This window comes from Oryctolagus cuniculus, chromosome 15, assembly GCF_051225735.1.
Source record: "Oryctolagus cuniculus isolate XC-2025 breed Fujian yellow rabbit chromosome 15, ASM5122573v1, whole genome shotgun sequence".
Lineage (NCBI taxonomy): Eukaryota > Metazoa > Chordata > Mammalia > Lagomorpha > Leporidae > Oryctolagus > Oryctolagus cuniculus.
In genome coordinates, this window is record NC_142881.1 from 6,118,633 (window position 1) to 6,135,227 (window position 16,595).

A 16,595-nucleotide genomic window follows, 5' to 3' on the forward strand; every position below is an offset into this window, starting at 1 on the left:
CTATGTGTTATTTGTCTCCTTTTCTTTATGCTTTAAATTTTTTGTGGTGTGCAGATATTGCATACTTTTGTTAAATTAATGCTTCACATTTTACATGCTTCTATAAATGATTTTTTAAATTTTATTTGTTTTTCCGAAAGACAGACACACAGAAAGAGAGCCCCTGCCTGTTGGTTCACTCCCTGAAATGCCTGCAAAGGCCATGGCTGGGCCAGTGCCACAGTCAGGCCAGGAACACAGTCGCGATCTCCCACTCAGGTGGCAGAAATCCAATTCTGGAGCCATCACGGCTGCCTTGCCGGGTCTGCTTCAGCAGGAAGCGGAAGTCAGGAGCCAGAGTGGGGATTGAACCCAGGCACTCTGGGACGAGATACGTCCGTGTCAACACGCATCTTAACCACTCGATACATACGTGTCAACATGCATCTTAACCACTCTGTGATGAACATTCTATTGATAAGTGAACCTTGCATTTCTGGTACGTGCACTTGGTTTTACAACATATTCTTAAATAGTTTTACATCTGTTTTCATGAACGATAGTGATTCCTAGATTATTTTTTAAACTGACTTTATTTGGCATTGATATCATTGTAATACTGGCCTTGTGAAATAAGTTAGGAGGGTGCCTTCTTTCGGTTTCCTGAAGAAAATTCTACAGGGTCGGTATTATTTCTTCCCTAAGTATTTGGTACAACTCACCAGGGAAGTAATGAATACCCTGAATTTTCTTTGTCAGAATGATTTTAGTTGAGAATTTAATTTCTTTAGTTAGAATGGATATTTATGTTGCTATTTCTTATTGGGTTCACTTTGAAATTTCATCTTTCAAGGAATGTGTCCTTCATCCGGGTGTCACATGCGTTGGCATTAGGTGCTATACAGTAGTTCCTGCTGCTTTCTGTGGCCTGTGGACCCGCTTTGACGCCTTCTCCTCCTCATACTGGCACATTGTGCTCTGCCTGCGCTCTCTCTCCAGTCGCGGTAGGGGTTTATTGAGTTATCGATGTTTTCCAGGAGTAACCTGACCTCGATGATCGTCGTAAGCGTCTTGTTCTCTGCCTCATGACTTTCACTTGTCCTCATTTCCTCCTTTCTGCTTGCTGTGGGCTTTCTCTGCTCGTCTCTTTCTAAGTTTTAAGATGGACTCAGATCATCATTGACCGGATTTCTCTTTTCTCATTCATTGCCTGTAAGCTGCCAGCTGCATATCATACATTCTGACAACTTGTCTTCACTCAATGCAAAATGTTTTCTAATTTCTCTTGCAATTCCTTCCTAATTTCTCCCTTCATCTGTGGGTTATTTAGAAGTGTTTGTTTAACGTCCAGATACTTGGGAACATTCCAGATATCATTCTTCTATTGATCTCTGGTTTAATTCTGTTGTGATTAGAGCACACACAATGTACTAGTTCAATCTTTTTAACTTTACTGAGACTTGCTTTATGGCCCAGTATGTGGTTTATCTTAGTCAATGTTCCATGTGTCATTGAAAACAATGTGTCACCGGCTCTCATTGGCTGGAATAGGTGTTAACTAAGTCCAGTAAGTTGACAGAGTTGATCAAGTATTTATATATGCTTATTGATTCTTAGAATCAATACTGAAATAAAAGTATTGAAATCTCCAGCTGTAACTGGATTTTTCTGTCGCTTCTTTTCTTTCTCTCCATTTTGCTTCACGCAATGTGCAGTTCTGTTACAGCACAGATCCACGTTCATAATCGCCCTAACTTCTGCCGCAATGACACTACTGCCACTGTGAATCACCTGTCTTGGTCTCTCGTACTTCTCCCTGACTTTAGGTGCCGCCCCTCTGACATCAGTGCAGTAACTCCTGCTTTCTCACATTTACTGTCTGAGTTGGTCAGGATGTGGATTGAAAGCGAGAATCAGAAGTCGTGATGGGGAACATGCGGTCTCTGCAGGGGCGGACTCCAGGTGACCGCGGACCACGGGTGAGCAGTTTGTGTCTGTCTGTGGCTGCCGCCTCTGGTGACGGGGCTGGCCCTGGAGCTGGAGAAACTCATGGAAATCTGGCAGGAACCAAGGCTGCCTTCCCAGAGGCAAGGAAAGCCGGGAAACTGGCAATAGCTGACACGAGCTACGGGGACGTCTGAGGCCTGGCACCCACTTTGCGAGGGCCAAGAAAACGTGCTGGTGGCGCTTGGACTGGGGGGCTCCTCCTTGTGGTCACCTAAGCTGCCGGTTCCCTACCAAGTTCAAGTGCTTACCTCTGAGTCTCAAGCCAGGAAGTCTGTGTACTGTTGCCCACGCTCTGACTGGGTCTGGGGACACAGGCCAGACCCGTCTGCCTTTCAAGGTGGGTCGCTTAGCTCCTCCCCCTGGGCTCTCCAGGGTCGCTGTGGGCACGCGCAGCTTGGTGGTCATTCGGCGGGGCGGGAAGAGTCTGGGTCTACTACTCACGGCCAGAATGCACGCTGCTTAAACTACCCTGAAGTGCAGGGAAGAGACTGGTCTGAAAGATCCTTTAGGTTTGACCACAAAGTCCAAATCCCTTGGCTGTTTGCCTCCTGGTAAGAAAATGCAACGTAGACTTGGGCCACTGACCTGCTGCTTTGGGTCTCTGGTGTCAATAACTATCACATTTCCTCGGCAAAACAAAGCAGTGCTCGAATTCTGTGACTGGTTTTCTCAGGGCCGGTGCTTGGTTGACTTTACAAGGGAACCAAGTGTTACATTCTTTTTATAAACAATGCTGGTTCCAGGAATCCTGCTAAGAAAAACATACTGCTGTGGTACAATGAGCCTTTGTTGTTTTTTAATATGGAACAAGGATTTCTCTATCCCACCAAACTTCATCATTGTATTTAACACAATAAGATGAAAACGTTTGTCTATTGTTCTACTGAATCTAATTTTTATAAACAAATACACCTGGAGGCAACGTTTCTGAGTATTTCTTCTTGTGCAGTCACTTATCAGAGTGTTTGCCCGTGTCAAGGACTCAAAACTCAAGAATCCCTGAGCAATGCTGAAGGGCACACAGCAAGCCTCCTCAGACGGTCACACGCCCGTTCCGGGCACGGCCGGAAGATTGTGCTCAGCTTCCTGGGCTGAGGCAGAGCAAGAGGGAGGGTGGGGGGAGGGCTGGAGTGGAGCCGGCTTGCCTGCTCTCTACCAGGCTCACGGCGGAAGACAATTTCTTACGTGGAGCTTCGTAAAATTACAACTGGAAATGGCATTTCCATAAATGCAAAAACATCACAGTGATCTCCGATAGGCAGCACGGGGGTTTTTAAAAAGGGAGGGAGGGAGAGTAGATTTTGTTTTCCACTTTCTTTTGATGCATTAACACTTTTTTTTTAACTTAGCCAGTGGTCTAGACCTGTATCTCTCTCTCTCTCTCTCTCTCTCTGGAATATAGTTCTTCCGAAATTACAATTACCGGTTGTGAAAATGTTGTTTTGCGTTGCCATGTTTGTAGTAGTGTAAGAGCATAAAGTCATGTGCTTATACTGAGAAACTATGCAACTGTCAAACGGATGAGGAAGAGCTGTGTGCACTGACCAGACCTGCAAACAACTCACGCACAGCACAATCATATTTTATCTTTTTCCTCAATTATGTGGGTCTACGTGCTCATCTCCTTTCTGAGAAATACCTGGAAGGGTGTGCTCCAAGCTGCTATAGGCGGTTCTCCCCCCAGGGTGGGATTAGGACAGAAAGAGCAAGAGAATCCACCTGTTACCTGATGTGTCCAGGGTGAGAACACCAGGACTCTCCTTTCTGGAATGTGTTTTTATCTATTTTTCCAAACACATTTAAAAAAAATCTCTTGGAAAAAGAAAGACAACAAGAAGCCAGAAAGGAGCCCTGAATCCAGGGAACCTGTCGAGCTCCTGTGTTTTCCCGAGCTGTGTTACCGTGGCCTGCCGGGCTGTGGGGCACTTGCTCGTACAGGCCCCCGATTGCCCACTTTCCTCCTGGAAGGCTTGGCTCTGCCTAACAAAGGACGACATGCCCCTGCCTGACCCGTCCCCAGCCACCCTGGCTGTGCCTCTCGGACAAGCCCTCTCTGCGTGTCTGCTGCACCCAGAACCTGAGCGTCAGCCTCTGTTGTTGGTCTCAGGAGTCCCAACATCCAGCCTGCCCGGGGGGGGGGGGGGGGGCGTCCCTCACTATGAGGGCGGGGCCCAGGCATGACAGGCAGGAAGATGGACAGACTGACCCTGCAAGTCCAGTGAGGATGCTCCCTGCAGAAGTGACTCTAGGCCTTTACGCGGAGCCAAAATGCTCAGGAGAGAAAGTGGAAGCGAAGGTGGTCTGCCCCCCAGGGACTGTGGACGTGGAGGCCAATGTCGCAGATGACTTGGGATGTCCACGGTGTGCTAGGGGCTCGTCGCCGCCCCAGGAGCCCAGCGTGCCTGGCGGGATCTGAGCCAGAAGCTGCCTAAAGCAGGAGGGGCCAGGCGGGCAGGTACATGTTGGAGACAGAGCCGTGCCCGGAGCGTGGCGTGTGGTCAGGAGCAGAGGGGGAGGCCTGAGGACCATGCCGGGGAGAGGCTGAGGGGCCGAGGGTTTGCTGGGATGACCCAGGGGCGAGGGGCGCAGCAGGAGAAGGAAGGCTCTTGCCTGGGAGGCAGAGATGGGCACCGTCAGCTCTGTCAGCTTTCGGGGATCCCTTCCCGCTGAGGTTCTGGATGCCAGCAGACCCTCCGACCTCTGGGGTGAGGGCCACAAGACTTCTCCAGACATGGCCAAATCCCCCTGCGAGGCCAAATCGCCCCAGCCAGGAAAGGGTATAGGCAGGAGGAAGGGCAGGTGAGAGGGAGGCAAGGGAGACGTGGACGGGCAAGGTGGAGATTTGGTGCCGTCAGCATGCAGGCCCCTGGGTGTTCATGAGATCATTCCGGATAAGACAGCAGGTGGGCAGAGGGTCCCAGGGGCCTGAACATTTAGGACGCTAATGGACGAGGTGGAATGGCAGGGGGTTAGCCGTTAAGACGCTGCATCTCCTAAGTACCTGGGAGGATCCTGGCCTCAGCTCCCGACTCCGGCTCCCTGCTCATGCAGACCCTGGGAGGCAGCACTGGTGTCATGAGTAGTTGTGTCTCTGCCACCCATGAGGGAGACGTGGACTGAGTTCCTGACTTCCGGCTCTGGCTGTTGTGGGCTTTTGAGGAGTGAAACAGTGATGATCTCTCTCTCTTTCTCTCTCGCTCTCGCTCTCTCCCTCTCTCTCTGCCTCTCAAAAAAAGATTAAAAAAAAAAAGTGAGGACTGGCGTTGTGGTGGTTGTGGTGTACCAAGTAAAGCGGCCACATGCAATGCTGACGTCCCATACAGGTGCCGGTTCAAGTCCCGGCTGCTCCACTCCCCATCCCGCTCCCTGCTAATGGCTGAGAAAGCGGCAGAAGATGGCCCAAGTGCTTGGGCCTCTGCACCTGCGTGGGAGACCTGGAAGAAGCTCCTGGCTCCTGGCTTCGGATGAGCCCAGCTCCAGCCATTGTGGCCATTTGGGGAGTAAACCAGCAGATGGAAGATCTCTCTCTTTCTCTGTCTCTCCTTCTGTCTCTCTGTAACTTTGCATTCAAATAAACAAATAAATATTTAAAAAAAAATGTATGGCAGTGAGTGAGCAAGAGAAGAAATATCGAGAGGCAGGTTACAGGACCAGAGCAGTCCGGTGCAGGGAACCAGTGCAGAGAGAGTTGTCAGCACAGGCAGGAGGGCGCTGAAACCTCCCCCCAGGGGGACTCTGCCTGGAGACAGGGCCTTTAGGGCTGAATGAGGCCATCAGGGCGGGCCTCTAATCCAGCAGGCAGAGGAGGAAGAGACCCGAGAGTGTGCAGGCACAGAGGAAAGACAAGGACAGCACAGAAGCTGGTACCGCCTGCAAGCTGGGACGAGGCCGACTTGGCAGGGCTTGGACTTGGATTTCCGCCCCTGAACCTGCAGAAGAATAAACTTCTGTTGGTTAAGCCACACAGTCTGCAGCATCCGGTTGGGGAATCCCAAAGAGACCAGCACAGGTGGGGATTGTCTGGGCCTCTGGATTCAGATTCCAGGGGCCATCAGTGGTCCAATGGGGAGCAGCCAGTGTCCAGGGCCAGCGTCCAGGGGGAAGGCGGTGCATGTAGAATGCTCTGGAAGCTTTGATGAGCGCAGGAGGGAGGACGGCAGGAGCTTGGGGTCGGCAGGGAGAGGCAGAGCCAGGAAGGGTTTCTGGGGCGAAGCTTGACTGTTCGGTTTTCCTACAACTCAGTGAGGGCCGTTGAGGTTGCTGTCCAGGCAGCCGGCCACTAACAGCGTGTGCGGCAGCCCAGGGTCTGCCGGGTTATCAGAACGCCTGGGCCACTGCTCGCTGAGTGTCAGTGTGCAATGTCCGTGTTTGCAGGAGTTCTGCAGGGCAGAAATCTGTGAAGGGTAAAGCCACTCCCACGCTCTGTCCCGCCTCTTTCTCACCGCACTGGGGAACTCCCTTCCAGTCTTTTCTCTCTGTGTTTTTGACACACCCTTGGGATCACACCACAGGTAGAGTTTTTTAATTGATTTAATTTCATTTTTTAAAGATTTATTTATTTATTTGAAAGGCAAAGTTACCGAGAGGCAGAGAGAGTCTTCCGTTTGCTGGTTCACTCCCCAAGTGGCCATAACGGCCAGAGCTGTGCCGATCTGAAGCCAGGAGCCGGGAGCTTCTTCTGGGTCTCCCATGTGGGTGCAGGGGCCCAAGGACTTGGGCCATCTTCTACTGCTTTCCCAGGCCATAGCAGAGAGCTGGATTCGAAGTGGAGCAGCTGGAACTCCAATCGGCACCCATCTGGGATGCTGGCACTGCAGGTGGTGGCTTTACCCCGCTATGCCACAGCAATGGGCCCCACAGGTAGAGTTTTGAACTGTGCTTTTTAAAAGCTGAGCGTTGAGTTATAGGTGTTTACCTGTCAGGAAATATTATTGACGGCTTAATTAGGAAGCAAGAAGGAAAAGCAGGCGGTAACCAGTGCGGGTGCCACCCCACCCACAGGCATGCCCTGCTTCTCTCTGATGGCCCGGCCTCTCCCTGCTGGACAACCCGAGGGCTTCGGTTTCTCACAGTCGCCCCAAGGCCCAGCCTGCTTAGCAACATGACTTTCTCCAGGGTGGGAGCTGGACGAGTGCCGGCCGGCTGGCAGTGCGCAAACGGCCTGAACCGGCCGTGCGTCCTTGAGTTCAGCCTTCTACTTTCAGCCCCCACGGAAGTCAGATGGTTCAGAAGCGGAGTCATGGTGCTGCCTTTCAAAGGTCCCCAGAGATAGCCCTTTGGAGAAGCAATGTTTTCACGCCGACGCCCCCTGGCTGCATTGCCCTCCTGCGGTTTTCAATTAAACCTTCAGCGTGGACTTGACTTAGAGCCCCAACCACAAAACCAACACTTTGAAAAGAATGCATGGGCGCCCTGGTGCCCTTGGTGGGCTCTGAGCAGCGCGAGATCAGAGCTCTGAAGAGTGGGCTCCTGTCTGCAGACCCCCAGTCGTGCCTGCACCGCCACGCCCATCAGGTGAAGAGGCAGGTGCAGCTTGCTTTGGTTAGTTTCTTTGCTTGCTGGCTCCTTTGTGCTTTTTGATCTTTCTCTTTCGCCTCAGTCCCTGCCCAGCACCGCTGGAGCCCACCAGAGCTGCAGAGGAAACAGATCCCTACCCCTCCCCTGCCACACACTCCAGGTGGAGTCCATGGACTGTCCCCGTTGGACTTGATCGAAGAAGCACCAAGTTCTGGGAGCTGCTGGCAGCCCTCATGGGACCCCGTGGGTAATGACAGCCATCATCACCCAGGAGTTCAGGGAAAGGAATGAGAGGAGGGGACCCAGACCCAGGTCTCAAATCAGGGGGTCAGTCCACAGCAGCCTAAGCTGATCAAGCCTGTCTGTGGGATGCCTGCATCCTGTAAAGGAGTATCTGAAATTGAGTCCCTGCTCTGTTTCCAGCTCGGCTTCCTGCTAATGTGCACCCTGGGAGGCAGCAGGCAGTGGCTCAAGTGGTTAGGTCCGTGCTACCCACGGTGGGAGACCCATGGAGTTCCGGGCTGGTTCCTGGCTTCAGCCTGGCCCATCCTTGGTTGTTGCAGCCATCTGGGGGAACGAACCAGCAGGTGGACAACCTCTCTCTCCTCCCTCTCTTTCTCTCACCCTTTCAAATTAAATAATAAACTTTAAACAACAGCCTAGAGTAAGTTTGCCCCCCGATCTGTTTAGTAAGTAGCACCAGTAAGTTCGCTGTATGTCTTACGCAGTCAGATTGAATTTTCTGCACCTTCAGCCTACAGCCTGACCCACTGACAGATCTTCTGGGCTCTTCCAGGAGCTACGTCTGTGCGCTTGGGAAGTCCCTCGCCAGGCGCCGCCCCGCTGGAGCCAGGAGCTCGCACAGCTGCCCTGAGGCTGCTGGCAGGAGCGGCTCCACAGGCGAGAGCTTTCCCTCCAAATCTCGCGGACTGAGCTTTGTTCTTTTTTATTATCATGTTATTCAAATATGGAAAAGCTATAAATTAGGCATAGCTTCCTTATGTTTGTGGCTCTTACACAGTTATAAAAACCAAGGCTTATTTAAAGTTTGAACACAGACGAAATCATAAAACCTATAAAAGTCCAATTAGAGCCAGCAATGTGACGTGGAAGGTGATGTTGTTCCAGAACGACAGGGCTCCCGCGCTGGGCTCCCAGCACGGCCGCGCGTGTCTCTGTGGCTGCGGGGTCTCGGGACGGTGCCCCGCCTCCCCTTCTACAGCGTTTCTGCAGGACCCAGGGCCCGTGTCTGCCCCGCCCCCACACCAGGACATCTCTCGGTGAGATGCGTTCTCCACGCACACAGTCCTCTGTCCTTTCTCGAGGTTTGCCCGAACCCCAGCACAATCCACGCCACATCACAAGGATATGCTGCTGCAGGGACAAGGCTGTCCGTGACCGCCCGCCAGGATTCCACCGTGCGCTGTCACCGAGTTTTAGAAGGGCGATTGTCAGAATAAAAGAACCAACAAATTTAAATCATTGTTGCAACTTAGAGAAATCCTGTGACTGTGCCCTTGATCCCCAGTTTGAGAAAGAGTGGGGGAGTGGTGGGGAGTGTGGCACGCGGGAGACCAGGGTTTGAGTACAGCCGCCTGGCTCTGGTGGGACGTGGGCGGGTTCTTTCTTCTCCAAGCCTCGGTTTTTCTGGGACTTACTAAGCTGGAGCTATTAACACCTCACTAGGTTAACGAGATTCATTAAATGACTTATTACTGCTCTGGCTGGAATAGTGGATTTGTCCAAAACCCAGAATCTGCGAGGGTGACCCTGCTTGGAAATAAGATCCTTGCAAGCGTCGTCTGGTGACCGTGGCATAGGAGGTGCCTGCGCCAGTGGCTGTGTCCTCACAGGAAATGGGAAATGTGGGTGTGCACACAGCCACACACACATGCCAGAGAACACTGTGGGACCACGGCCGTGGCATCGGCAGTGCTGCTTCTGCCGTCTGGTGAGCACCAAGGACTGCAACAGCCCCCCCCCCCCCGAGCTGGGAGGGAGGCGGGGAGCAGGTTTATCCTGAGAGCCCCCACAGGTGTCCCTTCGATACCCGGATTTTATGCTGCGGCCGCAGCTCAGGGACAGAGCTGGTCTCTGCGGTTTGCAGCCCCGTCTCTGTTGCAGATTCTGATGGCAGCCCACTTAGCACAGCGCTTGACAAGTGTGGTAGACACGAACAGCAGGGGCCGGCGCTGTGGTGCACCGGGTGAAGCCTGTGCCTGAAGTGCCAGCATCCCATATGGGCGCTGGTTCGAGTCCTGGATGCTCCATTTCCAATACAGCACCCTGCTGTGGCCTGGGAAAGCATCGGAAGACGGCCCAAGTGCTTGGGCCCCTGCACCCACGTGGGAGATGGGGAAGAAACTGCTGTCTCCTGGCTCCTGGCCTCGTCCTGGCCCAGCCCCAGCTGCTGTGGGCCTTTGGGGAGTGAACCAGCAGGTGGAAGATCTCTGTCTCTTCCTCTCTCTGTGTAATTGCCTTTCAAATAAATAAATAAAACCCAAACAGCGGCTCTCATTAGCAGGTGAGACTTTCAGTTATTTAAAGAAGTACAAGATGGGAAGGCGCCGCGGCTCACTAGGCTAATCCTCCACCTGCGGCGCTGGCACCCTGGTTTCTAGTCCCAGTTGAGGCGCCAGATTCTGTCCCGGTTGCCCCTCTTCCAGTCCTGAGCTCGGGAAGGCAGTGGAGGATGGCCCAAGTCCTTGGGCCCTGCCCCCCGCATGGGAGACCAGGAGGAAGCACCTGGCTCCTGGCTTCAGGATAAGCGGAGCACACCAGCCGTAGCGGCAATTTGGGGAGTGAACCAACAGAAGGAAGACCTTTCTCTCTGTCTCTCTCTCACTGTCTAACTCTGCCTGTCAAAAAAAAAAAAAAGAAGTACAAGATGATAGGCACATGCAAATTTCTGTTATTTCCTGCAGTTTCAGCCAAGCCCCACCATACAGTCTGCACCATCGTCGTCATCACCCAATGCTGCACTTTGGCGTTTGCAGAGCTCTTTCCGGCAGGTTGATCTCTGTTGATTCTCACAGTGGTTCTGCGGGAGATCGGGTTCATGATGCTTGCATTTGGTCAAGGACTCTTGGGGAGCTAACAGTAGCGTGGTATGTCACACTGAAACCCGGACGGGAAAAAAGGGATGCTAATGGCAAAACTGGTGAAAACCAATTTAAGTCTGTGATTTGGTTAGTGGGAATGCAACCAGGGGTCATTTCTTCACCTTCACCAGGGAAACACGTTTCTTGAAGACGCAAACGACAGGAGAAACTGGGTGAACGGTAGGCGGAAGCTCTCTGCCCGTCTCCGCCAACTGTTAGTTAAACATCAAACTATCCAAAATGGAACTTCCCTTTCTTTTATTTATTTATTTATTTATTTATTTATTTATTTTTGACTGGCAGAGTGGACAGTGAGAGAGAGAGACAGAGAGAAAGGTCTTCCTGCCGTTGGTTCACCCCCCAAATGGCCGATACCACTGGCTCTGCGCCGATCCAAAGCCAAGAGCCAGGTGCCTCCTCCTGGTCTCCCATGCGGGTGCAGGGCCCAAGCACCTGGGCCATCCTCTACTGCCCTCCTGGGCCACAGCAGAGAGCTGGACTAGAAGAGGAGCAACCGGGACTAGAACCCGGTGCCCATATGGGATGCCAGTGCCGCAGGCGAGGGATTAACCAAGTGAACCACAGCGCCAGCCCCGAACTTCCCTTTCCAAAAAGCTAACTGGAAATACCCTCCAGCTGACTTGGATATTTTGCTTGATGTCACTGAGCAGCCCTGGAAGATAAAAATACCTGACACGGCCGGAGTTGAGACTCCCGTGGCCTTTTCTTCCACATTTCTCTTTTAAAAGCTATAATTAATTTTTCTACTCATAAAACTTCAATATAGGAAGTTTGGAGGATATATAAAATTGAAAGAGAAGACAAATCCATCACTCATGGCCTCACTTCCTCCAGGTCCACACCGAGAGCCTCTGCCGGGAGGGCACCGTTCACGCGGGTAGTTCTCCTCCAGGCGGCCGTGCGCGTCAGTCTAGTGAAGACGGGGGCTCAGGCTGGGTTTGGTGGAAGCTGGGAGTCCGTGTGACAGCTGGGAGTCCATACAAAAGCTGGGCCCAGCTCAAAGATCCTCTTGCCCTACCGTCGAAAGTCAATACAGAGAAGAACATGAGAACCAGGCGCAGACGCGAACTCCTCCAGTGGTGTTTGCCGCCACTGTAACACGGAACCCCCGCCTGTGGAGAATTAGTAAGGAAACGCAACGTGAGTCTTTTCAAGTGCTTAGAGTTGCACTGAAAAAGAAAGTCCCCTGTCCACCGCACTCTGAGAAAGAACTTTGTGGATAGATGATGTGTTCTATAGACAAACAGGTGTTTTCCCCCAAGGAGGCTTGACGTCATCTACCTGTGGTCCCTGACAGCTCTCTTCTGGATGAGTTAACACGCTGGGAAGCCTGCACTATTCCTGAGCAACAGAAGCGCGGCCCCAGCAGGGTGGGGGTGCTGCAGGTTGGTAGAAGGTGGCCAGGTTTTCAAATGCTCTGTGCAGACAGAGCTGCCCTTGAGCCAGCGCTGTATCTGCGTTAGGTTCTCTCCATGGCAGGTGGTGAAGTGGGGGCCCCAGGGACCCTCCACTCCTGGAGGTGGCAGTGATAGGGTGTGTGTGTGTGTGTCTGTGTGTATCTATGTATCTGTGTGTGTCTATGCATGTGTGTGTCTGTGTGTGTGTCTGTGTGTATCTATGTGTGTGTGTCTGTGTGTGTCTATGTGTGTGTGTCTATGTGTGTGTGTCTGTGTGTGTCTATGCGTGTGTGTGTGTCTGTGTGTGTCTATGTGTGTGTGTCTGTGTGTGTGTCTGTGTGGGGGGGGCGTCTATGTGTATGGGTATGTGTCTGTGTGTCTATGTGTATGTGTGTGTGTGTCTATGTGTGTGTCTGTGTATCTATGTGTGTGTGTCTGTGTGTGTGTCTATGTGTGTGTCTGTGTGTGTCTGTGTGTGTGTCTGTGTCTGTGTGTGTCTGTGTGTGTGTCTGTGTGTGTGTCTGTGTGCGAGGGGGCGTCTATGTGTCTGTGTGTGTGTCTGTGTGTCTATGTGTATGTGTGTGTCTATGTGTGTGTGTCTGTGTGTATGTGTCTATGTGTGTGTGTCTGTGTGTGTCTGTGTGTGTGTCTATGTCTATGTGTGTGTGTCTGTGTGTGTCTATGTGTGTGTGTCTGTGTGTCTCTATGTGTGTGCCTGTGTGTGTGTCTGTGTGTGTGTCTGTGTCTGTGTGTGTCTATGTGTGTGTGTGGGTGTGTGTGTATGTGTCTGTGTGTCTATGTGTGTGTGTGGGTGTGTCTATGTGTGTGTGCCTGTGTGTGTGTGTGTGTGTGTGTGTGTCCTGCCACTGCCCTCGTCCTGCGCACAGGTTTGACCACGCTGTCTGGAAGGAGGCGTGCGTTCTCTGTTAGTGCCTCTCGTCAGGTCCTGTTGGAGAGAGCGCGCTGATGTCATACAGATTGATTCCCCTCGGCGATCAGATGTCACGATTAGAGGATCTTGTGCGTTGCATTAAAGCAATTCTTCAGCCTCAAATCAGATCCCTATCTCGTCAACCTCCTTCTGATAAGACAGCCTTGAAGAAGACGGGCGTTTCGAGCACAGCCCGTCGGGAAGGAGGCAGGTTAACCCAGGGGTGCCGGAGGAAACGCACGCCTGCACGCTCCCGAGGGTGGGGATTCATTGCGAGTCAGAATTAAGAAACGATCACCCTGTTTTGGCGTAGTGGACAGCATTTTGGCAGCATTTTTTTTTTCTCTTCCCTCCTTTCATCCAACTCAAAACAACAGCCTTGAAAATTGCTCGGAACTGTTCGTCGTATTCTGAATCATGACAATGGCCATAATTCAAATTTATGGCAAGGTGTGTGTGTGTGTATGTGTATGTGTGTGTGTGTGTCTGTGTGTGTCTGTGTGTGTGTCTGTGTGCGTGTCTATGTATGTGTGTGCGTGTCTGTGTGTCTATGTGTGTGTCTGTGTGTGTGTCTATGTGTGTGTGTGCGTGTCTGTGTGTCTATGTGTGTGTCTGTGTGCGTGTCTATGTGTGTGTGTGTGTGCTTTTCTTTTTTTTGAACTTGTAATGAAGTTGTAAATGCAGCATTTCTTTCATTACCTATTCATTAAAGATATGACATGAAAACAGAGTTTCCATGGTGATGGCTTTGTGGATTCTGAGTACATAATAAGAATCTCATTGTTTATACTACAGCACAGATAACTGACGGGTGTTACTGTAGCCAGTGAAGTCTTATTTAGCTGCACAAATGGATGTGAGGACGAGGGAGCGGTGCCACGGGTCTCCCCTACGTGCTTGTGTGCAGGTAACGGCTTTACAATCGGTGATGCGCCTGCACTTTTGGATGGAGAGTGCACCTTAATGCACTTCAACTTAAATACCAGAATATCCTAAATGAAAAGAGCCTAGCTCCGAGGCACCAAAATATTACCACTCAATGTTTACCATGAGTCTGCTGGACACAAAGAAAGATTTCTCTCTGCTAATGCTTGGATTATGAAATGAGACTGTCTCAGTAGATCTTGGCAAGTTAGCCTTGGTTTGCTTATCTGTGAAATGCAGACAATGTACATGGGCAATGTATACATACATGTTATAGCACACTGTCACACATCTTACACAGTCTGTATAACAGGTCTTCAAAACTTCCGTGGAAATTGCATATTCTAAAAAAAACTATACATGGATTTCAAGAATTTTTGCACCAAAATAAACTTATCTTTTAATTTTTTCCACAAACTTTGTTTTTAAAAAAAACCTTTATTTGTTTATTTGAAAGAGTGACAGAGAGTGAGAGCGACAGAAGAGCGATCTTGCAGTGGCTGGTTCCTCCCCCCGCCCCCCGAGGGGCTGCACAGTCAGGGCTGAAGTGAGGAGCCAGGAACTCCGTCTGGCTCTCCCACACGTGTGGCGGTAGCTCAGGTAATTCAGAAGGTGCCACTTCTCGGGCACATTAGCAGGGAGCTGGAGCCCAAGTGGCGCAGCGGGGACTCAAATTGGACTCTGAGATGGGATGTGGGCATCTCAGGTGGTGGCTTAACCCACCCAGCCCCCTGCGAACCTTTTGAAGTCCCCTCATAGGTACATATACAATACATATAATGCATATACCTGTGTGCATTTATATACCCACAGATTTACATACAGATGTAGATACATGTATGTGGCATGTACTATACACACATACACTGCATATACAATATACACACTACATTGACAATACATATGCACACAGAATACACAGAGTATACATGTACTGAATTGGTACTGGAGTTAAAGGAGAAAGCACCATACAGCACTCGGCAAGCACCCAGCTGCCCTAGCACGTCCTCTGCCTGTGACATGCTGGCCTTGACTTTGGCCATGACAGGTGGGTGGAAACTTCCAGAAGCCAACCTGCGGGCCCGCTCAGCTGTGTCCTCGTCAGCCTCCCTTGCAGCTCAGGGCAGTCCCTCATCTCAGCATCTTCCTGCTCCCCTGTGCCTTTGAATTAGGAACTATTCCCTCCTTCAAGGCCGTGCTCTCCTGACACAGCCCAGGGCCCGGCACAGAGACAGTGCCCCCAAAAGGAAAAAGTGTGCCTTATGAAAAATAAGGAATCAAAGCCCTCTGTGTGACCTTGGGTCAAGAAACAAAGTTTTCCTGATTGTGCTCATGCCAGTGCGATACTGGGGATGCCGCACCTTAAGGAGCTAAGATGCATTTTCTTCTTCTTCTTCTTCTTCTTCTTTTTTTTTTTTTTTTTTTGACAGGCCAAGTTAGACAGTGAAAGAGAGAGAGACAGAGAGAAAGATCTTCCTTCTGTTGGTTCACCCCTCAAATGGCTGCTACTGCCGGCGCGCTGCGCAGATCAGAAGCCAGGAGCCCGGTGCTTCTCCTGGTCTCCCATGCGGGTGCAGGGCCCAAGCACTTGGGCCATCCTCCACTGCCCTCCCGCAGAGAGCTGGACTGAAGAGGAGCAACCGGGACAGAATCCGGCGCCCCAACCGGGACTAGAACCTGGGCTACCAGCGCCGCAGGTGGAGGATTAGCCTAGTGAGCCGCGGCGCTGGCCCAAGATGCATTTTCAAAGTGCACTTGGAAGAGCACAGGGCTCAGGCAGGTGGTGACCAGTGCACCCTGCAGCTGTTTAGACAGTGCCCGGCCAGCTGTCCCAGGAGAGCCAGGACTGGGGGAAGAGCGTGGGCACTGGGATACAAAGCTTAACACTGGCACACTTGGGCAGCACCTTTCGCGTCCTGGCTGGGCTGGACTCTATGTGTTGGCTCTGGGCTGTGACCCAGTCACATCAAGTCGTGCCCTACACCTCAGAAAGACAACCGTGAGGACGAGGACGCTGCCTGACACGGCAGAGAGAGATGGGAGTGGGTGACCAGCTGTTACACTTTGCAGACAAAGTGGCACCATTTGGGTCTTATTTATAAAACAGACATTAATCCAGTTCTGCATGACTGTAGCACAATTTACTCACAACAAGCCAGGAAGCCTTCGAGCCCATTAAAATAAGTGTTCCACGGGCTTCATCCAGGCTGCAAATCCTGATTGCTGGCATCAAGATGAGAGAAAGAAACTCAACCATGAAGACATGCTGGACATGGACTATGATTGTACAGCAAGAATTTTAATTGCCAGGAGTATGCCTTGAATAATTATACAAGTTAGAGGCTTGGGGTGTGGGGCAGCAGCTGGGGAGGGGAGAGAGAGAGTGACTTCATCCTTGGCCCATTATTTTACACAGCGGAAGGGATGCGCTCACGGCCTTTCTGAGATAATCAGCAAGAACAGAAGTGCCAGGAGCCACCCTCCTGCAGGAAGGCAGGTGGGAACTGGGAAACTCACCCACAATCCTGTGCAAACGCAAAGGACCTGCACAAAGCAGAAAGACTTCGTGCAAAGCTACGGCCTCCGAGGTAGCCGCAGAGTCCCAGGGAGACGAGCAGTCTGGAAATCAACCTGCTCTCAACAAAAGGGCAAGCTTTTCAGCAAAAGATGCTGGAAAAATTGGGTTTCCATAAGCAAAAAACACACAAGTACAAGTAA